Below are 25,460 nucleotides of genomic sequence, written 5' to 3' on the forward strand. Positions count from 1 at the left end.
AATGCAGTCAGGCAGGTAAAATTTCTTCTGAAACTGGGCAAATTGTGACTGGTCCATAAGCTAGCATTAGTTGAGTTTTTTGTTTTAATACTAAAACCTCAAGCATGACATTGAGTGTGTGTAATCACAGTAAATAAGTAAGCTGGTTTCTAATGGATATTGTGCATAATAAACTGTTCCCATACCGGGAGTCGAACCCGGGCCGCCTGGGTGAAAACCAGGAATCCTAACCGCTAGACCATATGGGACAGACAAGAGAGAGCTGCTCATTGACATGGTTCTCTCCAGATATTTCAAGACCACTACCTAATGGTAGGATTTTTCTCTAGTGCTTCTTTGAAAACAGTAAATCATCATGCTGCGCTACTTTACTGAAAATCAAATGTGTTGTGTTAGTGGATGTTTTACAGATTTTCTTTTCTTTATAGTAAAGAAGGGTCCCACTTAATAGGACAGCTCTAAACTAAATGACTGCTTAGGATATACAAGCCCTACAAAGCACTCACGAGTTTCATGTAGGGATGCCAGCTGAATTGTGGCTTGAGACAGCTGGAAAAAGGGGAAAATGCTATTAAAATCAGTGTTAGTCAGAGTGATTTACTTTAGGAATGATCTGTGTTAAGTAAGCTGCATGTTAACTGCTCATGGAGTAATAAACAGAGTCAGATCCGGAGTGAGAAGTTCAGTGTGGTGGTGATGGGGCTTACTTTGTCCTTTGTGATGATGTTTTGTAAAAGTGTAAAATACATCTGAGTTTAAAGCAGTTTGATTTCTTCGTCTTTTTCTTCAACAGACGTTCTCCATACCAATCTTTAATCCAGAAACGTAGGTACATACTTTTAATGAGCTTCACCAATGGAGTAAGACAAGATTCCAAGGAAGACTAAGAGTTGAAGGGTTTAAAAAAAGTTGAAATAAACTTTTGAGTCAGTCAAATCTAACCAAATCAGAAAAGTGTGAAGATATCCACAGACACTGTAATACAGAGCACTGATCCAAGATGATTGAGAGTGGTTTGAAAGAGTAGTCTATAGTGTGACTAAACTGTAGTGTGCACCATATAAGGACTGTTATATCGGTTAAGAACAGAAGTTTCCGTCAGTACAGCTTGCCAATCGTCTGACAGAATTAGCATAGTGCTAATAAGCAAGAACCTGTTCCCCTACCTGCTCGGTGGTGAGCCGTGATCGTATAGTGGTCAGTACTCTGCGTTGTGGCCGCAGCAACCCCGGTTCGAATCCGGGTCACGGCAGAGCTTTTGAGATTTTACACACACATTAAAAACCCACACGCATTACTTCCCCCAGTCCAGTCTCTTACTGTTGAAAATTAAATCCACTTTAACCCTCACAAAATGTGCCTCTCCCCCCACATTTCAGTAAGCTTATCATACTTCCAAATACACCACAGGGACAAAAGTATTGGGACATCTGCACATAACACTGACGAGGGCTTCAATGACATCCCATTCAAACATTCCGGCTTTAATATGGAGTTGTTCAACCCTTAATTGCTACAACAGCTTCCACTGCTCTAGGAAGGCTTTCTGAAAGATGGTGGAGTGTGTTCATGTGAGGATTTGCCCATTGATCTAGAAGAGCATTTGTTAGGTCACCCACTTGTTTTAGACCAGAGGGCTTGGTTCCTGTTGTAATTCAGACCTGAATTTAGGGGTCTATGCCCACTCCTGAAAACAACCCCATAGCATTTTCCCATCTCCACCAAATTTACAGTGGTCACAATGCAGTCAGGCAGGTAAAATTCTCCTGAAACTGGGCAAATTGTGACTGGTCCATAAGCTAGCATTAGTTGAGTTTTTTGTTTTAATACTAAAACCTCAAGCATGACATTGAGTGTGTGTAATCACAGTAAATAAGTAAGCTGGTTTCTAATGGATATTGTGCATAATAAACTGTTCCCATACCGGGAGTCAAACCCGGGCCGCCTGGGTGAAAACCAGGAATCCTAACCGCTAGACCATATGGGACAGACAAGAGAGAGCTGCTCATTGACATGGTTCTCTCCAGATATTTCAAGACCACTACCTAATGGTAGGATTTTTCTCTAGTGCTTCTTTGAAAACAGTAAATCATCATGCTGCGCTACTTTACTGAAAATCAAATGTGTTGTGTTAGTGGATGTTTTACAGATTTTCTTTTCTTTATAGTAAAGAAGGGTCCCACTTAATAGGACAGCTCTAAACTAAATGACTGCTTAGGATATACAAGCCCTACAAAGCACTCACGAGTTTCATGTAGGGATGCCAGCTGAATTGTGGCTTGAGACAGCTGGAAAAAGGGGAAAATGCTATTAAAATCAGTGTTAGTCAGAGTGATTTACTTTAGGAATGATCTGTGTTAAGTAAGCTGCATGTTAACTGCTCATGGAGTAATAAACAGAGTCAGATCCGGAGTGAGAAGTTCAGTGTGGTGGTGATGGGGCTTACTTTGTCCTTTGTGATGATGTTTTGTAAAAGTGTAAAATACATCTGAGTTTAAAGCAGTTTGATTTCTTCGTCTTTTTCTTCAACAGACGTTCTCCATACCAATCTTTAATCCAGAAACGTAGGTACATACTTTTAATGAGCTTCACCAATGGAGTAAGACAAGATTCCAAGGAAGACTAAGAGTTGAAGGGTTTAAAAAAAGTTGAAATAAACTTTTGAGTCAGTCAAATCTAACCAAATCAGAAAAGTGTGAAGATATCCACAGACACTGTAATACAGAGCACTGATCCAAGATGATTGAGAGTGGTTTGAAAGAGTAGTCTATAGTGTGACTAAACTGTAGTGTGCACCATATAAGGACTGTTATATCGGTTAAGAACAGAAGTTTCCGTCAGTACAGCTTGCCAATCGTCTGACAGAATTAGCATAGTGCTAATAAGCAAGAACCTGTTCCCCTACCTGCTCGGTGGTGAGCCGTGATCGTATAGTGGTCAGTACTCTGCGTTGTGGCCGCAGCAACCCCGGTTCGAATCCGGGTCACGGCAGAGCTTTTGAGATTTTACACACACATTAAAAACCCACACGCATTACTTCCCCCAGTCCAGTCTCTTACTGTTGAAAATTAAATCCACTTTAACCCTCACAAAATGTGCCTCTCCCCCCACATTTCAGTAAGCTTATCATACTTCCAAATACACCACAGGGACAAAAGTATTGGGACATCTGCACATAACACTGACGAGGGCTTCAATGACATCCCATTCAAACATTCCGGCTTTAATATGGAGTTGTTCAACCCTTAATTGCTACAACAGCTTCCACTGCTCTAGGAAGGCTTTCTGAAAGATGGTGGAGTGTGTTCATGTGAGGATTTGCCCATTGATCTAGAAGAGCATTTGTTAGGTCACCCACTTGTTTTAGACCAGAGGGCTTGGTTCCTGTTGTAATTCAGACCTGAATTTAGGGGTCTATGCCCACTCCTGAAAACAACCCCATAGCATTTTCCCATCTCCACCAAATTTACAGTGGTCACAATGCAGTCAGGCAGGTAAAATTCTCCTGAAACTGGGCAAATTGTGACTGGTCCATAAGCTAGCATTAGTTGAGTTTTTTGTTTTAATACTAAAACCTCAAGCATGACATTGAGTGTGTGTAGTCACAGTAAATAAGTAAGCTGGTTTCTAATGGATATTGTGCATAATAAACTGTTCCCATACCTGGAGTCGAACCCGGGCCGCCTGGGTGAAAACCAGGAATCCTAACCGCTAGACCATATGGGACAGACAAGAGAGAGCTGCTCATGGACATGGTTCTCTCCAGATATTTCAAGACCACTACCTAATGGTAGGATTTTTCTCTAGTGCTTCTTTGAAAACAGTAAATCATCATGCTGCGCTACTTTACTGAAAATCAAATGTGTTGTGTTAGTGGATGTTTTACAGATTTTCTTTTCTTTATAGTAAAGAAGGGTCCCACTTAATAGGACAGCTCTAAACTAAATGACTGCTTAGGATATACAAGCCCTACAAAGCACTCACGAGTTTCATGTAGGGATGAAAGCTGAATTGTGGCTTGAGACAGCTGGAAAAAGGGGGAAATGCTATTAAAATCAGTGTTAGTCAGAGTGATTTACTTTAGGAATGATCTGTGTTAATTAAGCTGCATGTTAACTGCTCATGGAGTAATAAACAGAGTCAGATCCGGAGTGAGAAGTTCAGTGTGGTGGTGATGGGGCTTACTTTGTCCTTTGTGATGATGTTTTGTAAAAGTGTAAAATACATCTGAGTTTAAAGCAGTTTGATTTCTTCGTCTTTTTCTTCAACAGACGTTCTCCATACCAATCTTTAATCCAGAAACGTAGGTACATACTTTTAATGAGCTTCACCAATGGAGTAAGACAAGATTCCAAGGAAGACTAAGAGTTGAAGGGTTTAAAAAAAGTTGAAATAAACTTTTGAGTCAGTCAAATCTAACCAAATCAGAAAAGTGTGAAGATATCCACAGACACTGTAATACAGAGCACTGATCCAAGATGATTGAGAGTGGTTTGAAAGAGTAGTCTATAGTGTGACTAAACTGTAGTGTGCACCATATAAGGACTGTTATATCGGTTAAGAACAGAAGTTTCCATCAGTACAGCTTGCCAATCGTCTGACAGAATTAGCATAGTGCTAATAAGCAAGCGCCTGTTCCCCTACCTGCTCGGTGGTGAGCCGTGATCGTATAGTGGTCAGTACTCTGCGTTGTGGCCGCAGCAACCCCGGTTCGAATCCGGGTCACGGCAGAGCTTTTGAGATTTTACACACACATTAAAAACCCACACGCATTACTTCCCCCAGTCCAGTCTCTTACTGTTGAAAATTAAATCCACTTTAACCCTCACAAAATGTGCCTCTCCCCCCACATTTCAGTAAGCTTATCATACTTCCAAATACACCACAGGGACAAAAGTATTGGGACATCTGCACATAACACTGACGAGGGCTTCAATGACATCCCATTCAAACATTCCGGCTTTAATATGGAGTTGTTCAACCCTTAATTGCTACAACAGCTTCCACTGCTCTAGGAAGGCTTTCTGAAAGATGGTGGAGTGTGTTCATGTGAGGATTTGCCCATTGATCTAGAAGAGCATTTGTTAGGTCACCCACTTGTTTTAGACCAGAGGGCTTGGTTCCTGTTGTAATTCAGACCTGAATTTAGGGGTCTATGCCCACTCCTGAAAACAACCCCATAGCATTTTCCCATCTCCACCAAATTTACAGTGGTCACAATGCAGTCAGGCAGGTAAAATTCTCCTGAAACTGGGCAAATTGTGACTGGTCCATAAGCTAGCATTAGTTGAGTTTTTTGTTTTAATACTAAAACCTCAAGCATGACATTGAGTGTGTGTAATCACAGTAAATAAGTAAGCTGGTTTCTAATGGATATTGTGCATAATAAACTGTTCCCATACCGGGAGTCGAACCCGGGCCGCCTGGGTGAAAACCAGGAATCCTAACCGCTAGACCATATGGGACAGACAAGAGAGAGCTGCTCATTGACATGGTTCTCTCCAGATATTTCAAGACCACTACCTAATGGTAGGATTTTTCTCTAGTGCTTCTTTGAAAACAGTAAATCATCATGCTGCGCTACTTTACTGAAAATCAAATGTGTTGTGTTAGTGGATGTTTTACAGATTTTCTTTTCTTTATAGTAAAGAAGGGTCCCACTTAATAGGACAGCTCTAAACTAAATGACTGCTTAGGATATACAAGCCCTACAAAGCACTCACGAGTTTCATGTAGGGATGCCAGCTGAATTGTGGCTTGAGACAGCTGGAAAAAGGGGAAAATGCTATTAAAATCAGTGTTAGTCAGAGTGATTTACTTTAGGAATGATCTGTGTTAAGTAAGCTGCATGTTAACTGCTCATGGAGTAATAAACAGAGTCAGATCCGGAGTGAGAAGTTCAGTGTGGTGGTGATGGGGCTTACTTTGTCCTTTGTGATGATGTTTTGTAAAAGTGTAAAATACATCTGAGTTTAAAGCAGTTTGATTTCTTCGTCTTTTTCTTCAACAGACGTTCTCCATACCAATCTTTAATCCAGAAACGTAGGTACATACTTTTAATGAGCTTCACCAATGGAGTAAGACAAGATTCCAAGGAAGACTAAGAGTTGAAGGGTTTAAAAAAAGTTGAAATAAACTTTTGAGTCAGTCAAATCTAACCAAATCAGAAAAGTGTGAAGATATCCACAGACACTGTAATACAGAGCACTGATCCAAGATGATTGAGAGTGGTTTGAAAGAGTAGTCTATAGTGTGACTAAACTGTAGTGTGCACCATATAAGGACTGTTATATCGGTTAAGAACAGAAGTTTCCATCAGTACAGCTTGCCAATCGTCTGACAGAATTAGCATAGTGCTAATAAGCAAGCGCCTGTTCCCCTACCTGCTCGGTGGTGAGCCGTGATCGTATAGTGGTCAGTACTCTGCGTTGTGGCCGCAGCAACCCCGGTTCGAATCCGGGTCACGGCAGAGCTTTTGAGATTTTACACACACATTAAAAACCCACACGCATTACTTCCCCCAGTCCAGTCTCTTACTGTTGAAAATTAAATCCACTTTAACCCTCACAAAATGTGCCTCTCCCCCCACATTTCAGTAAGCTTATCATACTTCCAAATACACCACAGGGACAAAAGTATTGGGACATCTGCACATAACACTGACGAGGGCTTCAATGACATCCCATTCAAACATTCCGGCTTTAATATGGAGTTGTTCAACCCTTAATTGCTACAACAGCTTCCACTGCTCTAGGAAGGCTTTCTGAAAGATGGTGGAGTGTGTTCATGTGAGGATTTGCCCATTGATCTAGAAGAGCATTTGTTAGGTCACCCACTTGTTTTAGACCAGAGGGCTTGGTTCCTGTTGTAATTCAGACCTGAATTTAGGGGTCTATGCCCACTCCTGAAAACAACCCCATAGCATTTTCCCATCTCCACCAAATTTACAGTGGTCACAATGCAGTCAGGCAGGTAAAATTCTCCTGAAACTGGGCAAATTGTGACTGGTCCATAAGCTAGCATTAGTTGAGTTTTTTGTTTTAATACTAAAACCTCAAGCATGACATTGAGTGTGTGTAATCACAGTAAATAAGTAAGCTGGTTTCTAATGGATATTGTGCATAATAAACTGTTCCCATACCGGGAGTCGAACCCGGGCCGCCTGGGTGAAAACCAGGAATCCTAACCGCTAGACCATATGGGACAGACAAGAGAGAGCTGCTCATTGACATGGTTCTCTCCAGATATTTCAAGACCACTACCTAATGGTAGGATTTTTCTCAAGTGCTTCTTTGAAAACAGTAAATCATCATGCTGCGCTACTTTACTGAAAATCAAATGTGTTGTGTTAGTGGATGTTTTACAGATTTTCTTTTCTTTGTAGTAAAGAAGGGTCCCACTTAATAGGACAGCTCTAAACTAAATGACTGCTTAGGATATACAAGCCCTACAAAGCACTCACGAGTTTCATGTAGGGATGCCAGCTGAATTGTGGCTTGAGACAGCTGGAAAAAGGGGGAAATGCTATTAAAATCAGTGTTAGTCAGAGTGATTTACTTTAGGAATGATCTGTGTTAAGTAAGCTGCATGTTAACTGCTCATGGAGTAATAAACAGAGTCAGATCCGGAGTGAGAAGTTCAGTGTGGTGGTGATGGGGCTTACTTTGTCCTTTGTGATGATGTTTTGTAAAAGTGTAAAATACATCTGAGTTTAAAGCAGTTTGATTTCTTCGTCTTTTTCTTCAACAGACGTTCTCCATACCAATCTTTAATCCAGAAACGTAGGTACATACTTTTAATGAGCTTCACCAATGGAGTAAGACAAGATTCCAAGGAAGACTAAGAGTTGAAGGGTTTAAAAAAAGTTGAAATAAACTTTTGAGTCAGTCAAATCTAACCAAATCAGAAAAGTGTGAAGATATCCACAGACACTGTAATACAGAGCACTGATCCAAGATGATTGAGAGTGGTTTGAAAGAGTAGTCTATAGTGTGACTAAACTGTAGTGTGCACCATATAAGGACTGTTATATCGGTTAAGAACAGAAGTTTCCGTCAGTACAGCTTGCCAATCGTCTGACAGAATTAGCATAGTGCTAATAAGCAAGCGCCTGTTCCCCTACCTGCTCGGTGGTGAGCCGTGATCGTATAGTGGTCAGTACTCTGCGTTGTGGCCGCAGCAACCCCGGTTCGAATCCGGGTCACGGCAGAGCTTTTGAGATTTTACACACACATTAAAAACCCACACGCATTACTTCCCCCAGTCCAGTCTCTTACTGTTGAAAATTAAATCCACTTTAACCCTCACAAAATGTGCCTCTCCCCCCACATTTCAGTAAGCTTATCATACTTCCAAATACACCACAGGGACAAAAGTATTGGGACATCTGCACATAACACTGACGAGGGCTTCAATGACATCCCATTCAAACATTCCGGCTTTAATATGGAGTTGTTCAACCCTTAATTGCTACAACAGCTTCCACTGCTCTAGGAAGGCTTTCTGAAAGATGGTGGAGTGTGTTCATGTGAGGATTTGCCCATTGATCTAGAAGAGCATTTGTTAGGTCACCCACTTGTTTTAGACCAGAGGGCTTGGTTCCTGTTGTAATTCAGACCTGAATTTAGGGGTCTATGCCCACTCCTGAAAACAACCCCATAGCATTTTCCCATCTCCACCAAATTTACAGTGGTCACAATGCAGTCAGGCAGGTAAAATTCTCCTGAAACTGGGCAAATTGTGACTGGTCCATAAGCTAGCATTAGTTGAGTTTTTTGTTTTAATACTAAAACCTCAAGCATGACATTGAGTGTGTGTAATCACAGTAAATAAGTAAGCTGGTTTCTAATGGATATTGTGCATAATAAACTGTTCCCATACCGGGAGTCAAACCCGGGCCGCCTGGGTGAAAACCAGGAATCCTAACCGCTAGACCATATGGGACAGACAAGCGAGAGCTGCTCATTGACATGGTTCTCTCCAGATATTTCAAGACCACTACCTAATGGTAGGATTTTTCTCAAGTGCTTCTTTGAAAACAGTAAATCATCATGCTGCGCTACTTTACTGAAAATCAAATGTGTTGTGTTAGTGGATGTTTTACAGATTTTCTTTTCTTTATAGTAAAGAAGGGTCCCACTTAATAGGACAGCTCTAAACTAAATGACTGCTTAGGATATACAAGCCCTACAAAGCACTCACGAGTTTCATGTAGGGATGCCAGCTGAATTGTGGCTTGAGACAGCTGGAAAAAGGGGAAAATGCTATTAAAATCAGTGTTAGTCAGAGTGATTTACTTTAGGAATGATCTGTGTTAAGTAAGCTGCATGTTAACTGCTCATGGAGTAATAAACAGAGTCAGATCCGGAGTGAGAAGTTCAGTGTGGTGGTGATGGGGCTTACTTTGTCCTTTGTGATGATGTTTTGTAAAAGTGTAAAATACATCTGAGTTTAAAGCAGTTTGATTTCTTCGTCTTTTTCTTCAACAGACGTTCTCCATACCAATCTTTAATCCAGAAACGTAGGTACATACTTTTAATGAGCTTCACCAATGGAGTAAGACAAGATTCCAAGGAAGACTAAGAGTTGAAGGGTTTAAAAAAAGTTGAAATAAACTTTTGAGTCAGTCAAATCTAACCAAATCAGAAAAGTGTGAAGATATCCACAGACACTGTAATACAGAGCACTGATCCAAGATGATTGAGAGTGGTTTGAAAGAGTAGTCTATAGTGTGACTAAACTGTAGTGTGCACCATATAAGGACTGTTATATCGGTTAAGAACAGAAGTTTCCGTCAGTACAGCTTGCCAATCGTCTGACAGAATTAGCATAGTGCTAATAAGCAAGCGCCTGTTCCCCTACCTGCTCGGTGGTGAGCCGTGATCGTATAGTGGTCAGTACTCTGCGTTGTGGCCGCAGCAACCCCGGTTCGAATCCGGGTCACGGCAGAGCTTTTGAGATTTTACACACACATTAAAAACCCACACGCATTACTTCCCCCAGTCCAGTCTCTTACTGTTGAAAATTAAATCCACTTTAACCCTCACAAAATGTGCCTCTCCCCCCACATTTCAGTAAGCTTATCATACTTCCAAATACACCACAGGGACAAAAGTATTGGGACATCTGCACATAACACTGACGAGGGCTTCAATGACATCCCATTCAAACATTCCGGCTTTAATATGGAGTTGTTCAAACCTTAATTGCTACAACAGCTTCCACTGCTCTAGGAAGGCTTTCTGAAAGATGGTGGAGTGTGTTCATGTGAGGATTTGCCCATTGATCTAGAAGAGCATTTGTTAGGTCACCCACTTGTTTTAGACCAGAGGGCTTGGTTCCTGTTGTAATTCAGACCTGAATTTAGGGGTCTATGCCCACTCCTGAAAACAACCCCATAGCATTTTCCCATCTCCACCAAATTTACAGTGGTCACAATGCAGTCAGGCAGGTAAAATTCTCCTGAAACTGGGCAAATTGTGACTGGTCCATAAGCTAGCATTAGTTGAGTTTTTTGTTTTAATACTAAAACCTCAAGCATGACATTGAGTGTGTGTAATCACAGTAAATAAGTAAGCTGGTTTCTAATGGATATTGTGCATAATAAACTGTTCCCATACCGGGAGTCAAACCCGGGCCGCCTGGGTGAAAACCAGGAATCCTAACCGCTAGACCATATGGGACAGACAAGCGAGAGCTGCTCATTGACATGGTTCTCTCCAGATATTTCAAGACCACTACCTAATGGTAGGATTTTTCTCAAGTGCTTCTTTGAAAACAGTAAATCATCATGCTGCGCTACTTTACTGAAAATCAAATGTGTTGTGTTAGTGGATGTTTTACAGATTTTCTTTTCTTTATAGTAAAGAAGGGTCCCACTTAATAGGACAGCTCTAAACTAAATGACTGCTTAGGATATACAAGCCCTACAAAGCACTCACGAGTTTCATGTAGGGATGCCAGCTGAATTGTGGCTTGAGACAGCTGGAAAAAGGGGAAAATGCTATTAAAATCAGTGTTAGTCAGAGTGATTTACTTTAGGAATGATCTGTGTTAAGTAAGCTGCATGTTAACTGCTCATGGAGTAATAAACAGAGTCAGATCCGGAGTGAGAAGTTCAGTGTGGTGGTGATGGGGCTTACTTTGTCCTTTGTGATGATGTTTTGTAAAAGTGTAAAATACATCTGAGTTTAAAGCAGTTTGATTTCTTCGTCTTTTTCTTCAACAGACGTTCTCCATACCAATCTTTAATCCAGAAACGTAGGTACATACTTTTAATGAGCTTCACCAATGGAGTAAGACAAGATTCCAAGGAAGACTAAGAGTTGAAGGGTTTAAAAAAAGTTGAAATAAACTTTTGAGTCAGTCAAATCTAACCAAATCAGAAAAGTGTGAAGATATCCACAGACACTGTAATACAAAGCACTGATCCAAGATGATTGAGAGTGGTTTGAAAGAGTAGTCTATAGTGTGACTAAACTGTAGTGTGCACCATATAAGGACTGTTATATCGGTTAAGAAAAGAAGTTTCCGTCAGTACAGCTTGCCAATCGTCTGACAGAATTAGCATAGTGCAAATAAGCAAGCGCCTGTTCCCCTACCTGCTCAGTGGTGAGCCGTGATCGTATAGTGCTCAGTACTCTGCGTTGTGGCCGCAGCAACCCCGGTTCGAATCCGGGTCACGGCAGAGCTTTTGAGATTTTACACACACATGAAAACCCACACGCATTACTTCCCCCAGTCCAGTCTCTTACTGTTGAAAATTAAATCCACTTTAACCCTCACAAAATGTGCCTCTCCCCCCACATTTCAGTAAGCTTATCATACTTCCAAATACACCACAGGGACAAAAGTATTGGGACATCTGCACATAACACTGACGAGGGCTTCAATGACATCCCATTCAAACATTCCGGCTTTAATATGGAGTTGTTCAAACCTTAATTGCTACAACAGCTTCCACTGCTCTAGGAAGGCTTTCTGAAAGATGGTGGAGTGTGTTCATGTGAGGATTTGCCCATTGATCTAGAAGAGCATTTGTTAGGTCACCCACTTGTTTTAGACCAGAGGGCTTGGTTCCTGTTGTAATTCAGACCTGAATTTAGGGGTCTATGCCCACTCCTGAAAACAACCCCATAGCATTTTCCCATCTCCACCAAATTTACAGTGGTCACAATGCAGTCAGGCAGGTAAAATTCTCCTGAAACTGAGCAAATTGTGACTGGTCCATAAGCTAGCATTAGTTGAGTTTTTTGTTTTAATACTAAAACCTCAAGCATGACATTGAGTGTGTGTAATCACAGTTAATAAGTAAGCTGGTTTCTAATGGATATTGTGCATAATAAACTGTTCCCATACCGGGAGTCGAACCCGGGCCGCCTGGGTGAAAACCAGGAATCCTAACCGCTAGACCATATGGGACAGACAAGAGAGAGCTGCTCATTGACATGGTTCTCTCCAGATATTTCAAGACCACTACCTAATGGTAGGATTTTTCTCAAGTGCTTCTTTGAAAACAGTAAATCATCATGCTGCGCTACTTTACTGAAAATCAAATGTGTTGTGTTAGTTTTACAGATTTTCTTTTCTTTATAATAAAGAAGGGTCCCACTTAATAGGACAGCTCTAAACTAAATGACTGCTAAGGATATACAAGCCCTACAAAGCACTCACGAGTTTCATGTAGGGATGCCAGCTGAATTGTGGCTTGAGACAGCTTGAAAAAGGGGAAAATGCTATTAAAATCAGTGTTAGTCAGAGTGATTTACTTTAGGAATGATCTGTGTTAAGTAAGCTGCATGCTAACTGCTCATGGAGTAATAAACAGAGTCAGATCCGGAGTGAGAAGTTCAGTGTGGTGGTGATGGGGCTTACTTTGTCCTTTGTGATGATGTTTTGTAAAAGTGTAAAATACATCTGAGTTTAAAGCAGTTTGATTTCTTCGTCTTTTTCTTCAACAGACGTTCTCCATACCAATCTTTAATCCAGAAACGTAGGTACATACTTTTAATGAGCTTCACCAATGGAGTAAGACAAGATTCCAAGGAAGACTAAGAGTTGAAGGGTTTAAAAAAAGTTGAAATAAACTTTTGAGTCAGTCAAATCTAACCAAATCAGAAAAGTGTGAAGATATCCACAGACACTGTAATACAGAGCACTGATCCAAGATGATTGAGAGTGGTTTGAAAGAGTAGTCTATAGTGTGACTAAACTGTAGTGTGCACCATATAAGGACTGTTATATCGGTTAAGAACAGAAGTTTCCGTCAGTACAGCTTGCCAATCGTCTGACAGAATTAGCATAGTGCTAATAAGCAAGCACCAGTTCCACTACCTGCTCAGTGGTGAGCCGTGATCGTATAGTGGTCAGTACTCTGCGTTGTGGCCGCAGCAACCCTGGTTCGACTCCGGGTCACAGCAGAGCTTTTGAGATTTTACACACACATTAAGAACCCACACGCATTACTTCCAGTCCAGTCTCTTACTGTTAAATAAAAAATTCACTTTAACCCTCACAAAATGTGCCTCTCCCCCCACATTTCAGTAAGCTTATCATACTTCCAAATACACCACAGGGACAAAAGTATTGGGACATCTGCACATAACACTGACGAGGGCTTCAATGACATCCCATTCAAACATTCCGGCTTTAATATGGAGTTGTTCAACCCTTAATTGCTACAACCGCTTCCACTGCTCTAGGAAGGCTTTCTGAAAGATGGTGGAGTGTGTTCATGTGAGGATTTGCCCATTGATCTAGAAGAGCATTTGTTAGGTCACCCACTTGTTTTAGACCAGAGGGCTTGGTTCCTGTTGTAATTCAGACCTGAATTTAGGGGTCTATGCCCACTCCTGAAAACAACCCCATAGCATTTTCCCATCTCCACCAAATTTACAGTGGTCACAATGCAGTCAGGCAGGTAAAATTCTCCTGAAACTGGGCAAATTGTGACTGGTCCATAAGCTAGCATTAGTTGAGTTTTTTGTTTTATTACTAAAACCTCAAGCATGACACTGAGTGTGTGTAATCACAGTAAATAAGTAAGCTGGTTTCTAATGGATATTGTGCATAATAAACTGTTCCCATACCGGGAGTCGAACCCCAGCCGCCTGGGTGAAAACCAGGAATCCTAACCGCTAGACCATATGGGACAGACAAGAGAAAGCTGCTCATTGACATGGTTCTCTCCAGATATTTCAAGACCACTACCTAATGGTAGGATTTTTCTCAAGTGCTTCTTTGAAAACAGTAAATCATCATGCTGCGCTACTTTACTGAAAATCAAATGTGTTGTGTTAGTGGATGTTTTACAGATTTTCTTTTCTTTATAGTAAAGAAGGGTCCCACTTAATAGGACAGCTCTAAGCTAAATGACTGCTTAGGATATACAAGCCCTACAAAGCACTCACGAGTTTCATGTAGGGATGCCAGCTGAATTGTGGCTTGAGACAGCTGGAAAAAGGGGAAAATGCTATTAAAATCAGTGTTAGTCAGAGTGATTTACTTAAGGAATGATCTGTGTTAAGTAAGCTGCATGTTAACTGCTCATGGACTAATAAACAGAGTCAGATCCGGAGTGAGAAGTTCAGTGTGGTGGTGATGGGGCTTACTTTGTCCTTTGTGATGATGTTTTGTAAAAGTGTAAAATACATCTGAGTTTAAAGCAGTTTGATTTCTTCGTCTTTTTCTTCAACAGACGTTCTCCATACCAATCTTTAATCCAGAAACGTAGGTACATACTTTTAATGAGCTTCACCAATGGAGTAAGACAAGATTCCAAGGAAGACTAAGAGTTGAAGGGTTTAAAAAAAGTTGAAATAAACTTTTGAGTCAGTCAAATCTAACCAAATCAGAAAAGTGTGAAGATATCCACAGACACTGTAATACAGAGCACTGATCAAAGATGATTGAGAGTGGTTTGAAAGAGTAGTCTATAGTGTGACTAAACTGTAGTGTGCACCATATAAGGACTGTTATATCGGTTAAGAACAGAAGTTTCCGTCAGTACAGCTTGCCAATCGTCTGACAGAATTAGCATAGTGCTAATAAGCAAGCGCCAGTTCCCCTACCTGCTCAGTGGTGAGCCGTGATCGTATAGTGGTCAGTACTCTGCGTTGTGGCCGCAGCAACCCCGGTTCGAATCCGGGTCACGGCAGAGCTTTTGAGATTTTACACACACATGAAAACCCACACGCATTACTTCCCCCAGTCCAGTCACTTACTGTTGAAAATTAAATCCACTTTAACCCTCACAAAATGTGCCTCTCCCCCCACATTTCAGTAAGCTTATCATACTTCCAAATACACCACAGGGACAAAAGTATTGGGACATCTGCACATAACACTGACGAGGGCTTCAATGACATCCCATTCAAACATTCCGGCTTTAATATGGAGTTGTTCAACCCTTAATTGCTACAACAGCTTCCACTGCTCTAGGAAGGCTTTCTGAAAGATGGTGGAGTGTGTTCATGTGAGGATTTGCCCATTGATCTAGAAGAGCATTTGTTAGGTCACCCACTTGTTTTAGACCAGAGGGCTTGGTTCCTGTTGTAATTCAGACCTGAATTTAGGGGTCTATGCCCACTCCTGAAAACAACCCCATAGCATTTTCCCATCTCCACCAAATTTACAGTGGTCACAATGCAGTCAGGCAGGTAAAATTCTCCTGAAACTGGGCAAATTGTGACTGGTCCATAAGCTAGCATTAGTTGAGTTTTTTGTTTTAATACTAAAACCTCAAGCATGACATTGAGTGTGTGTAATCACAGTAAATAAGTAAGCTGGTTTCTAATGGATATTGTGCATAATAAACTGTTCCCATACCGGGAGTCGAACCCGGGCCGCCTGGGTGAAAACCAGGAATCCTAACCGCTAGACCATATGGGACAGACAAGAGAGAGCTGCTCATTGACATGGTTCTCTCCAGATATTTCAAGACCACTACCTAATGGTAGGATTTTTCTCTAGTGCTTCTTTGAAAACAGTAAATCATCATGCTGCGCTACTTTACTGAAAATCAAATGTGTTGTGTTAGTGGATGTTTTACAGATTTTCTTTTCTTTATAGTAAAGAAGGGTCCCACTTAATAGGACAGCTCTAAGCTAAATGACTGCTTAGGATATACAAGCCCTACAAAGCACTCACGAGTTTCATGTAGGGATGCCAGCTGAATTGTGGCTTGAGACAGCTGGAAAAAGGGGAAAATGCTATTAAAATCAGTGTTAGTCAGAGTGATTTACTTTAGGAATGATCTGTGTTAAGTAAGCTGCATGTTAACTGCTCATGGAGTAATAAACAGAGTCAGATCCGGAGTGAGAAGTTCAGTGTGGTGGTGATGGGGCTTACTTTGTCCTTTGTGATGATGTTTTGTAAAAGTGTAAAATACATCTGAGTTTAAAGCAGTTTGATTTCTTCGTCTTTTTCTTCAACAGACGTTCTCCATACCAATCTTTAATCCAGAAACGTAGGTACATACTTTTAATGAGCTTCACCAATGGAGTAAGACAAGATTCCAAGGAAGACTAAGAGTTGAAGGGTTTAAAAAAAGTTGAAATAAACTTTTGAGTCAGTCAAATCTAACCAAATCAGAAAAGTGTGAAGATATCCACAGACACTGTAATACAAAGCACTGATCCAAGATGATTGAGAGTGGTTTGAAAGAGTAGTCTATAGTGTGACTAAACTGTAGTGTGCACCATATAAGGACTGTTATATCGGTTAAGAACAGAAGTTTCCGTCAGTACAGCTTGCCAATCGTCTGACGGAATTAGCATAGTGCTAATAAGCAAGCTCAAGTTCCCCCACCTGCTCAGTGGTGAGCCGTGATCGTATAGTGGTCAGTACTCTGCGTTGTGGCCGCAGCAACCCCGGTTCGAATCCGGGTCACGGCAGAGCTTTTGAGATTTTACACACACATGAAAACCCACACGCATTACTTCCCCCAGTCTAGTCTCTTACTGTTGAAAATTAAATCCACTTTAACCCTCACAAAATGTGCCTCTCCCCCCACATTTCAGTAAGCTTATCATACTTCCAAATACACCACAGGGACAAAAGTATTGGGACATCTGCACATAACACTGACGAGGGCTTCAATAACATCCCATTCAAACATTCCGGCTTTAATATGGAGTTGTTCAACCCTTAATTGCTACAACAGCTTCCACTGCTCTAGGAAGGCTTTCTGAAAGATGGTGGAGTGTGTTCATGTCAGGATTTGCCCATTGATCTAGAAGAGCATTTGTTAGGTCACCCACTTGTTTTAGACCAGAGGGCTTGGTTCCTGTTGTAATTCAGACCTGAATTTAGGGGTCTATGCCCACTCCTGAAAACAACCCCATAGCATTTTCCCATCTCCACCAAATTTACAGTGGTCACAATGCAGTCAGGCAGGTAAAATTATCCTGAAACTGAGCAAATTGTGACTGGTCCATAAGCTAGCATTAGTTGAGTTTTTTGTTTTAATACTAAAACCTCAAGCATGACATTGAGTGTGTAATCACAGTAAATAAGTAAGCTGGTTTCTAATGGATATTGTGCATAATAAACTGTTCCCATACCGGGAGTCGAACCCTGGCCGCCTGGGTGAAAACCAGGAATTCTAACCGCTAGACCATATGGGACAGACAAGAGAGAGTTGCTCATTGACATGGTTCTCTCCAGATATTTCAAGACCACTACCTAATGGTAGGATTTTTCTCAAGTGCTTCTTTGAAAACAGTAAATCATCATGCTGCGCTACTTTACTGAAAATCAAATGTGTTGTGTTAGTGGATGTTTTACAGATTTTCTTTTCTTTATAGTAAAGAAGGGTCCCACTTAATAGGACAGCTCTAAACTAAATGACTGCTTAGGATATACAAGCCCTACAAAGCACTCACGAGTTTCATGTATGGATGCCAGCTGAATTGTGGCTTGAGACAGCTGGAAAAAGGGGAAAATGCTATTAAAATCAGTGTTAGTCAGAGTGATTTACTTTAGGAATGATCTGTGTTAAGTAAGCTGCATGTTAACTGCTCATGGAGTAATAAACAGAGTCAGATCCGGAGTGAGAAGTTCAGTGTGGTGGTGATGGGGCTTACTTTGTCCTTTGTGATGATGTTTTGTAAAAGTGTAAAATACATCTGAGTTTAAAGCAGTTTGATTTCTTCGTCTTTTTCTTCAACAGACGTTCTCCATACCAATCTTTAATCCAGAAACGTAGGTACATACTTTTAATGAGCTTCACCAATGGAGTAAGACAAGATTCCAAGGAAGACTAAGAGTTGAAGGGTTTAAAAAAAGTTGAAATAAACTTTTGAGTCAGTCAAATCTAACCAAATCAGAAAAGTGTGAAGATATCCACAGACACTGTAATACAGAGCACTGATCCAAGATGATTGAGAGTGGTTTGAAAGAGTAGTCTATAGTGTGACTAAACTGTAGTGTGCACCATATAAGGACTGTTATATCGGTTAAGAAAAGAAGTTTCCGTCAGTACAGCTTGCCAATCGTCTGACAGAATTAGCATAGTGCTAATAAGCAAGCGCCTGTTCCCCTACCTGCTCGGTGGTGAGCCGTGATCATATATTGTGGTCAGTACTCTGCGTTGTGGCCGCAGCAACCCCGGTTCGAATCCGGGTCACGGCAGAGCTTTTGAGATTTTACACACACATTAAAAACCCACACGCATTACTTCCCCCAGTCCAGTCTCTTACTGTTGAAAATTAAATCCACTTTAACCCTCACAAAATGTGCCTCTCCCCCCACATTTCAGTAAGCTTATCATACTTCCAAATACACCACAGGGACAAAAGTATTGGGACATCTGCACATAACACTGACGAGGGCTTCAATGACATCCCATTCAAACATTCCGGCTTTAATATGGAGTTGTTCAACCCTTAATTGCTACAACAGCTTCCACTGCTCTAGGAAGGCTTTCTGAAAGATGGTGGAGTGTGTTCATGTGAGGATTTGCCCATTGATCTAGAAGAGCATTTGTTAGGTCACCCACTTGTTTTAGACCAGAGGGCTTGGTTCCTGTTGTAATTCAGACCTGAATTTAGGGGTCTATGCCCACTCCTGAAAACAACCCCATAGCATTTTCCCATCTCCACCAAATTTACAGTGGTCACAATGCAGTCAGGCAGGTAAAATTCTCCTGAAACTGGGCAAATTGTGACTGGTCCATAAGCTAGCATTAGTTGAGTTTTTTGTTTTAATACTAAAACCTCAAGCATGACATTGAGTGTGTGTAGTCACAGTAAATAAGTAAGCTGGTTTCTAATGGATATTGTGCATAATAAACTGTTCCCATACCGGGAGTCGAACCCGGGCCGCCTGGGTGAAAACCAGGAATCCTAACCGCTAGACCATATGGGACAGACAAGAGAGAGCTGCTCATTGACATGGTTCTCTCCAGATATTTCAAGACCACTACCTAATGGTAGGATTTTTCTCAAGTGCTTCTTTGAAAACAGTAAATCATCATGCTGCGCTACTTTACTGAAAATCAAATGTGTTGTGTTAGTGGATGTTTTACAGATTTTCTTTTCTTTATAGTAAAGAAGGGTCCCACTTAATAGGACAGCTCTAATCTAAATGACTGCTTAGTATATACAAGCCCTACAAAGCACTCACGAGTTTCATGTAGGGATGCCAGCTGAATTGTGGCTTGAGACAGCTGGAAAAAGGGGAAAATGCTATTAAAATCAGTGTTAGTCAGAGTGATTTACTTTAGGAATGATCTGTGTTAAGTAAGCTGCATGTTAACTGCTCATGGAGTAATAAACAGAGTCAGATCCGGAGTGAGAAGTTCAGTGTGGTGGTGATGGGGCTTACTTTGTCCTTTGTGATGATGTTTTGTAAAAGTGTAAAATACATCTGAGTTTAAAGCAGTTTGATTTCTTCGTCTTTTTCTTCAACAGACGTTCTCCATACCAATCTTTAATCCAGAAACGTAGGTACATACTTTTAATGAGCTTCACCAATGGAGTAAGACAAGATTCCAAGGAAGACTAAGAGTTGAAGGGTTTAAAAAAAGTTGAAATAAACTTTTGAGTCAGTCAAATCTAACCAAATCAGAAAAGTGTGAAGATATCCACAGACACTGTAATACAGAGCACTGATCCAAGATGATTGAGAGTGGTTTGAAAGAGTAGTCTATAGTGTGACTAAACTGTAGTGTGCACCATATAAGGACTGTTATATCGGTTAAGAACAGAAGTTTCCGTCAGTACAGCTTGCCAATCGTCTGACAGAATTAGCATAGTGCTAATAAGCAAGCGCCAGTTCCCCTAACTGCTCAGTGGTGAGCCGTGATCGTATAGTGCTCAGTACTCTGCGTTGTGGTCGCAGCAACCCCGGTTCGAATCCGGGTCACGGCAGAGCTTTTGAGATTTTACACACACATGAAAACCCACACGCATTACTTCCCCCAGTCCAGTCTCTTACTGTTGAAAATTAAATCCACTTTAACCCTCACAAAATGTGCCTCTCCCCCCACATTTCAGTAAGCTTATCATACTTCCAAATACACCACAGGGACAAAAGTATTGGGACATCTGCACATAACACTGACGAGGGCTTCAATGACATCCCATTCAAACATTCCGGCTTTAATATGGAGTTGTTCAACCCTTAATTGCTACAACAGCTTCCACTGCTCTAGGAAGGCTTTCTGAAAGATGGTGGAGTGTGTTCATGTCAGGATTTGCCCATTGATCTAGAAGAGCATTTGTTAGGTCACCCACTTGTTTTAGACCAGAGGGCTTGGTTCCTGTTGTAATTCAGACCTGAATTTAGGGGTCTATGCCCACTCCTGAAAACAACCCCATAGCATTTTCCCATCTCCACCAAATTTACAGTGGTCACAATGCAGTCAGGCAGGTAAAATTCTCCTGAAACTGGGCAAATTGTGACTGGTCCATAAGCTAGCATTAGTTGAGTTTTTTGTTTTAATACTAAAACCTCAAGCATGACATTGAGTGTGTAATCACAGTAAATAAGTAAGCTGGTTTCTAATGGATATTGTGCATAATAAACTGTTCCCATACCGGGAGTCAAACCCGGGCCGCCTGGGTGAAAACCAGGAATCCTAACCGCTAGACCATATGGGACAGACAAGAGAGAGCTGCTCATTGACATGGTTCTCTCCAGATATTTCAAGACCACTACCTAATGGTAGGATTTTTCTCAAGTGCTTCTTTGAAAACAGTAAATCATCATGCTGCGCTACTTTACTGAAAATCAAATGTGTTGTGTTAGTGGATGTTTTACAGATTTTCTTTTCTTTGTAGTAAAGAAGGGTCCCACTTAATAGGACAGCTCTAAACTAAATGACTGCTTAGGATATACAAGCCCTACAAAGCACTCACGAGTTTCATGTAGGGATGCCAGCTGAATTGTGGCTTGAGACAGCTGGAAAAAGGGGAAAATGCTATTAAAATCAGTGTTAGTCAGAGTGATTTACTTTAGGAATGATCTGTGTTAAGTAAGCTGCATGTTAACTGCTCATGGAGTAATAAACAGAGTCAGATCCGGAGTGAGAAGTTCAGTGTGGTGGTGATGGGGCTTACTTTGTCCTTTGTGATGATGTTTTGTAAAAGTGTAAAATACATCTGAGTTTAAAGCAGTTTGATTTCTTCGTCTTTTTCTTCAACAGACGTTCTCCATACCAATCTTTAATCCAGAAACGTAGGTACATACTTTTAATGAGCTTCACCAATGGAGTAAGACAAGATTCCAAGGAAGACTAAGAGTTGAAGGGTTTAAAAAAAGTTGAAATAAACTTTTGAGTCAGTCAAATCTAACCAAATCAGAAAAGTGTGAAGATATCCACAGACACTGTAATACAGAGCACTGATCCAAGATGATTGAGAGTGGTTTGAAAGAGTAGTCTATAGTGTGACTAAACTGTAGTGTGCACCATATAAGGACTGTTATATCGGTTAAGAAAAGAAGTTTCCGTCAGTACAGCTTGCCAATCGTCTGACAGAATTAGCATAGTGCTAATAAGCAAGCGCCAGTTCCCCTACCTGCTCAGTGGTGAGCCGTGATCGTATAGTGGTCAGTACTCTGCGTTGTGGCCGCAGCAACCCCGGTTCGAATCCGGGTCACGGCAGAGCTTTTGAGATTTTACACACACATTAAAAACCCACACGCATTACTTCCCCCAGTCCAGTCTCTTACTGTTGAAAATTAAATCCACTTTAACCCTCACAAAATGTGCCTCTCCCCCCACATTTCAGTAAGCTTATCATACTTCCAAATACACCACAGGGACAAAAGTATTGGGACATCTGCACATAACACTGACGAGGGCTTCAATGACATCCCATTCAAACATTCCGGCTTTAATATGGAGTTGTTCAACCCTTAATTGCTACAACCGCTTCCACTGCTCTAGGAAGGCTTTCTGAAAGATGGTGGAGTGTGTTCATGTGAGGATTTGCCCATTGATCTAGAAGAGCATTTGTTAGGTCACCCACTTGTTTTAGACCAGAGGGCTTGGTTCCTGTTGTAATTCAGACCTGAATTTAGGGGTCTATGCCCACTCCTGAAAACAACCCCATAGCATTTTCCCATCTCCACCAAATTTACAGTGGTCACAATGCAGTCAGGCAGGTAAAATTCTCCTGAAACTGGGCAAATTGTGACTGGTCCATAAGCTAGCATTAGTTGAGTTTTTTGTTTTAATACTAAAACATCAAGCATGACATTGAGTGTGTGTAATCACAGTAAATAAGTAAGCTGGTTTCTAATGGATATTGTGCATAATAAACTGTTCCCATACCGGGAGTCGAACCCGGGCCGCCTGGGTGAAAACCAGGAATCCTAACCGCTAGACCATATGGGACAGACAAGAGAGAGCTGCTCATTGACATGGTTCTCTCCAGATATTTCAAGACCACTACCTAATGGTAGGATTTTTCTCTAGTGCTTCTTTGAAAACAGTAAATCATCATGCTGCGCTACTTTACTGAAAATCAAATGTGTTGTGTTAGTGGATGTTTTACAGATTTTCTTTTCTTTGTAGTAAAGAAGGGTCCCACTTAATAGGACAGCTCTAAACTAAATGACTGCTTAGGATATACAAGCCCTACAAAGCACTCACGAGTTTCATGTAGGGATGCCAGCTGAATTGTGGCTTGAGACAGCTGGAAAAAGGGGGAAATGCTATTAAAATCAGTGTTAGTCAGAGTGATTTACTTTAGGAATGATCTGTGTTAAGTAAGCTGCATGTTAACTGCTCATGGAGTAATAAACAGAGTCAGATCCGGAGTGAGAAGTTCAGTGTGGTGGTGATGGGGCTTACTTTGTCCTTTGTGATGATGTTTTGTAAAAGTGTAAAATACATCTGAGTTTAAAGCAGTTTGATTTCTTCGTCTTTTTCTTCAACAGACGTTCTCCATACCAATCTTTAATCCAGAAACGTAGGTACATACTTTTAATGAGCTTCACCAATGGAGTAAGACAAGATTCCAAGGAAGACTAAGAGTTGAAGGGTTTAAAAAAAGTTGAAATAAACTTTTGAGTCAGTCAAATCTAACCAAATCAGAAAAGTGTGAAGATATCCACAGACACTGTAATACAGAGCACTGATCCAAGATGATTGAGAGTGGTTTGAAAGAGTAGTCTATAGTGTGACTAAACTGTAGTGTGCACCATATAAGGACTGTTATATCGGTTAAGAACAGAAGTTTCCATCAGTACAGCTTGCCAATCGTCTGACAGAATTAGCATAGTGCTAATAAGCAAGCGCCAGTTCCCCTACCTGCTCAGTGGTGAGCCGTGATCGTATAGTGGTCAGTACTCTGCGTTGTGGCCGCAGCAACCCCGGTTCGAATCCGGGTCACGGCAGGGCTTTTGAGATTTGTTAGCTCTCCTTATAACATGTGAGTGAATGGCCTGGGCTAGACTGCTGTGAGTTGAAAAGGCTTGACGTTTTAGTTACATCACAGAAACAATGAATGTCAAATAGGTTGCTTTAAAACATATTCTATCGACTGTATGGGCAGGAGTGAATGACAGGTTTGTATTTGAACAAAACAAAATTATTTTAGTGAAAGGTCTGCACATGAACTGAGTATGTTGTTTTGTTGTAATGTTTTATCTGCATTTAGGTGTAAAATTCTGATCAGAAATGTGGACGCATACCCTAACGGCATACAACCTTATAAAGCTCATTAAAATTGGAGGGTAAAAACAAGGCGTGAAAAGTTTCGAGCCAGCCAGGAGTCGAACCTAGAATCTTCTGATCCGTAGTCAGACGCGTTATCCATTGCGCCACTGGCCCTGTGAAGGTTGATAAAGGGGAGGTACCCTTAAGAGCACTCCACTCCCACCCCACTCACCAGTAATAGTCTTGAATGCGTGATGTAACGCTTGTGTTTTTCTTTTCATCTAAAAAAACCTAACCTGGACTCGAACAGACGTTGCTTAAATGACTCATATATGACCACGACTTATCGCTTAGCACACGAGGCGCTTCCTGTTAGCACGTTAGCACTGTGCTAACAGGCTTCACACGGGCTAGAGAAGAGCCTTTCTGAAGAAACCTTTTCTATAACCAACCTTATGACGTTTTATAAAATAATCGCTGGACCAATAATTTGGATTTACGGTCAGATGAGATTAAAAATGATGGCCAGAAGTTGACTGAAAATGAATACATCGCTATACATTAATTACGTATCTGCTACTGTGGGTAGCTAGCTAGCTACTTTACAGTGGACTGCACACTAGCTACCTTTTTCCCTTTTAAAACAGCCCATGGTGCTGTTTTAGCTTCAATTGATCTATTATCAATAAGTTCAAATGCACTTAAAACTTAAAAAAACTGTTTTTTTCCAAAACACCCCCGAACAGATTCTTTTTAATCAGCCTTGTCCCTCCATTCTCTCACAGGGCCAGTGGCGCAATGGATAACGCGTCTGACTACGGATCAGAAGATTCTAGGTTCGACTCCTGGCTGGCTCGAAACTTTTCCTCACTTCACCTCCGATCTTTGTGAACATGTGTAACTTTTGTTTAAGCTGCCTTAAGAACGTTTCTGATAGAGTTGGAGACAAAAAACACAATGATAAATTAATCTTACGCTTTTATTTAATAAAATCACTAAAATGCAAGTATGCACCATCCCCACTACACTGACTGGTTCCCTTCCTGTCAGGCTAATGTTTACTACTCATAGAACTTCAGATAACATTGTGCTTCATTATGTTCATTTTGGGAAGCCGTTCATCACAAATTACATATTTAGATTTATAGTTATTATAGATATTTTTGTTATCAAATATTTAATTTTTTGATTAGCAAGAAAGAGTTCAAACTGCAGCTAATATCTAAATTTCTACTCAGTGGTGCAGCGATTACATTCCTACATCTGTACGGAATTGTTCAGAAGAAACAGAAAAATGTGAAGTAGCTGCTAACTCTAGCTTTGATGAAATTAATGACTTGAGTTTATTTTTGTT

At 40.9% G+C, this 25,460-nt stretch overlaps 25 non-coding genes across 25 annotated transcripts; 11 read left to right on the forward strand and 14 right to left on the reverse strand.

The window, feature by feature from the left end:
- Positions 1-176: 176 nt before the first annotated feature.
- trnae-uuc (transfer RNA glutamic acid (anticodon UUC)) lies at positions 177-248 on the reverse strand. The gene has a single exon. It is a non-coding gene; the product is annotated as a tRNA-Glu (tRNA).
- Positions 249-1,180: 932 nt separating this feature from the next.
- trnah-gug (transfer RNA histidin (anticodon GUG)) lies at positions 1,181-1,252 on the forward strand. The gene has a single exon. It is a non-coding gene; the product is annotated as a tRNA-His (tRNA).
- A 663-nt stretch (positions 1,253-1,915) lies between these two features.
- trnae-uuc (transfer RNA glutamic acid (anticodon UUC)) lies at positions 1,916-1,987 on the reverse strand. The gene has a single exon. It is a non-coding gene; the product is annotated as a tRNA-Glu (tRNA).
- A 932-nt stretch (positions 1,988-2,919) lies between these two features.
- On the forward strand, positions 2,920-2,991 carry trnah-gug (transfer RNA histidin (anticodon GUG)). Its single transcript has one exon. It is a non-coding gene; the product is annotated as a tRNA-His (tRNA).
- A 663-nt stretch (positions 2,992-3,654) lies between these two features.
- Positions 3,655-3,726, reverse strand: trnae-uuc (transfer RNA glutamic acid (anticodon UUC)). Its single transcript has one exon. It is a non-coding gene; the product is annotated as a tRNA-Glu (tRNA).
- Positions 3,727-4,658: 932 nt separating this feature from the next.
- trnah-gug (transfer RNA histidin (anticodon GUG)) lies at positions 4,659-4,730 on the forward strand. The gene has a single exon. It is a non-coding gene; the product is annotated as a tRNA-His (tRNA).
- Positions 4,731-5,393: 663 nt separating this feature from the next.
- Positions 5,394-5,465, reverse strand: trnae-uuc (transfer RNA glutamic acid (anticodon UUC)). Its single transcript has one exon. It is a non-coding gene; the product is annotated as a tRNA-Glu (tRNA).
- Positions 5,466-6,397: 932 nt separating this feature from the next.
- On the forward strand, positions 6,398-6,469 carry trnah-gug (transfer RNA histidin (anticodon GUG)). Its single transcript has one exon. It is a non-coding gene; the product is annotated as a tRNA-His (tRNA).
- Positions 6,470-7,132: 663 nt separating this feature from the next.
- Positions 7,133-7,204, reverse strand: trnae-uuc (transfer RNA glutamic acid (anticodon UUC)). Its single transcript has one exon. It is a non-coding gene; the product is annotated as a tRNA-Glu (tRNA).
- Positions 7,205-8,136: 932 nt separating this feature from the next.
- On the forward strand, positions 8,137-8,208 carry trnah-gug (transfer RNA histidin (anticodon GUG)). Its single transcript has one exon. It is a non-coding gene; the product is annotated as a tRNA-His (tRNA).
- Positions 8,209-8,871: 663 nt separating this feature from the next.
- On the reverse strand, positions 8,872-8,943 carry trnae-uuc (transfer RNA glutamic acid (anticodon UUC)). The gene has a single exon. It is a non-coding gene; the product is annotated as a tRNA-Glu (tRNA).
- A 932-nt stretch (positions 8,944-9,875) lies between these two features.
- On the forward strand, positions 9,876-9,947 carry trnah-gug (transfer RNA histidin (anticodon GUG)). Its single transcript has one exon. It is a non-coding gene; the product is annotated as a tRNA-His (tRNA).
- Positions 9,948-10,610: 663 nt separating this feature from the next.
- trnae-uuc (transfer RNA glutamic acid (anticodon UUC)) lies at positions 10,611-10,682 on the reverse strand. Its single transcript has one exon. It is a non-coding gene; the product is annotated as a tRNA-Glu (tRNA).
- A 1,666-nt stretch (positions 10,683-12,348) lies between these two features.
- Positions 12,349-12,420, reverse strand: trnae-uuc (transfer RNA glutamic acid (anticodon UUC)). Its single transcript has one exon. It is a non-coding gene; the product is annotated as a tRNA-Glu (tRNA).
- A 2,662-nt stretch (positions 12,421-15,082) lies between these two features.
- On the forward strand, positions 15,083-15,154 carry trnah-gug (transfer RNA histidin (anticodon GUG)). The gene has a single exon. It is a non-coding gene; the product is annotated as a tRNA-His (tRNA).
- A 662-nt stretch (positions 15,155-15,816) lies between these two features.
- trnae-uuc (transfer RNA glutamic acid (anticodon UUC)) lies at positions 15,817-15,888 on the reverse strand. The gene has a single exon. It is a non-coding gene; the product is annotated as a tRNA-Glu (tRNA).
- Positions 15,889-16,820: 932 nt separating this feature from the next.
- On the forward strand, positions 16,821-16,892 carry trnah-gug (transfer RNA histidin (anticodon GUG)). The gene has a single exon. It is a non-coding gene; the product is annotated as a tRNA-His (tRNA).
- Positions 16,893-17,552: 660 nt separating this feature from the next.
- trnae-uuc (transfer RNA glutamic acid (anticodon UUC)) lies at positions 17,553-17,624 on the reverse strand. Its single transcript has one exon. It is a non-coding gene; the product is annotated as a tRNA-Glu (tRNA).
- A 1,669-nt stretch (positions 17,625-19,293) lies between these two features.
- trnae-uuc (transfer RNA glutamic acid (anticodon UUC)) lies at positions 19,294-19,365 on the reverse strand. Its single transcript has one exon. It is a non-coding gene; the product is annotated as a tRNA-Glu (tRNA).
- Positions 19,366-21,029: 1,664 nt separating this feature from the next.
- On the reverse strand, positions 21,030-21,101 carry trnae-uuc (transfer RNA glutamic acid (anticodon UUC)). Its single transcript has one exon. It is a non-coding gene; the product is annotated as a tRNA-Glu (tRNA).
- Positions 21,102-22,033: 932 nt separating this feature from the next.
- Positions 22,034-22,105, forward strand: trnah-gug (transfer RNA histidin (anticodon GUG)). Its single transcript has one exon. It is a non-coding gene; the product is annotated as a tRNA-His (tRNA).
- A 663-nt stretch (positions 22,106-22,768) lies between these two features.
- On the reverse strand, positions 22,769-22,840 carry trnae-uuc (transfer RNA glutamic acid (anticodon UUC)). The gene has a single exon. It is a non-coding gene; the product is annotated as a tRNA-Glu (tRNA).
- A 932-nt stretch (positions 22,841-23,772) lies between these two features.
- On the forward strand, positions 23,773-23,844 carry trnah-gug (transfer RNA histidin (anticodon GUG)). The gene has a single exon. It is a non-coding gene; the product is annotated as a tRNA-His (tRNA).
- A 363-nt stretch (positions 23,845-24,207) lies between these two features.
- trnar-acg (transfer RNA arginine (anticodon ACG)) lies at positions 24,208-24,280 on the reverse strand. Its single transcript has one exon. It is a non-coding gene; the product is annotated as a tRNA-Arg (tRNA).
- Positions 24,281-24,890: 610 nt separating this feature from the next.
- Positions 24,891-24,963, forward strand: trnar-acg (transfer RNA arginine (anticodon ACG)). Its single transcript has one exon. It is a non-coding gene; the product is annotated as a tRNA-Arg (tRNA).
- The last annotated feature ends 497 nt before the right edge of the window (positions 24,964-25,460 follow it).

The sequence above is a fragment of the Salminus brasiliensis genome, chromosome 1 (genome assembly GCF_030463535.1).
Source record: "Salminus brasiliensis chromosome 1, fSalBra1.hap2, whole genome shotgun sequence".
Lineage (NCBI taxonomy): Eukaryota > Metazoa > Chordata > Actinopteri > Characiformes > Bryconidae > Salminus > Salminus brasiliensis.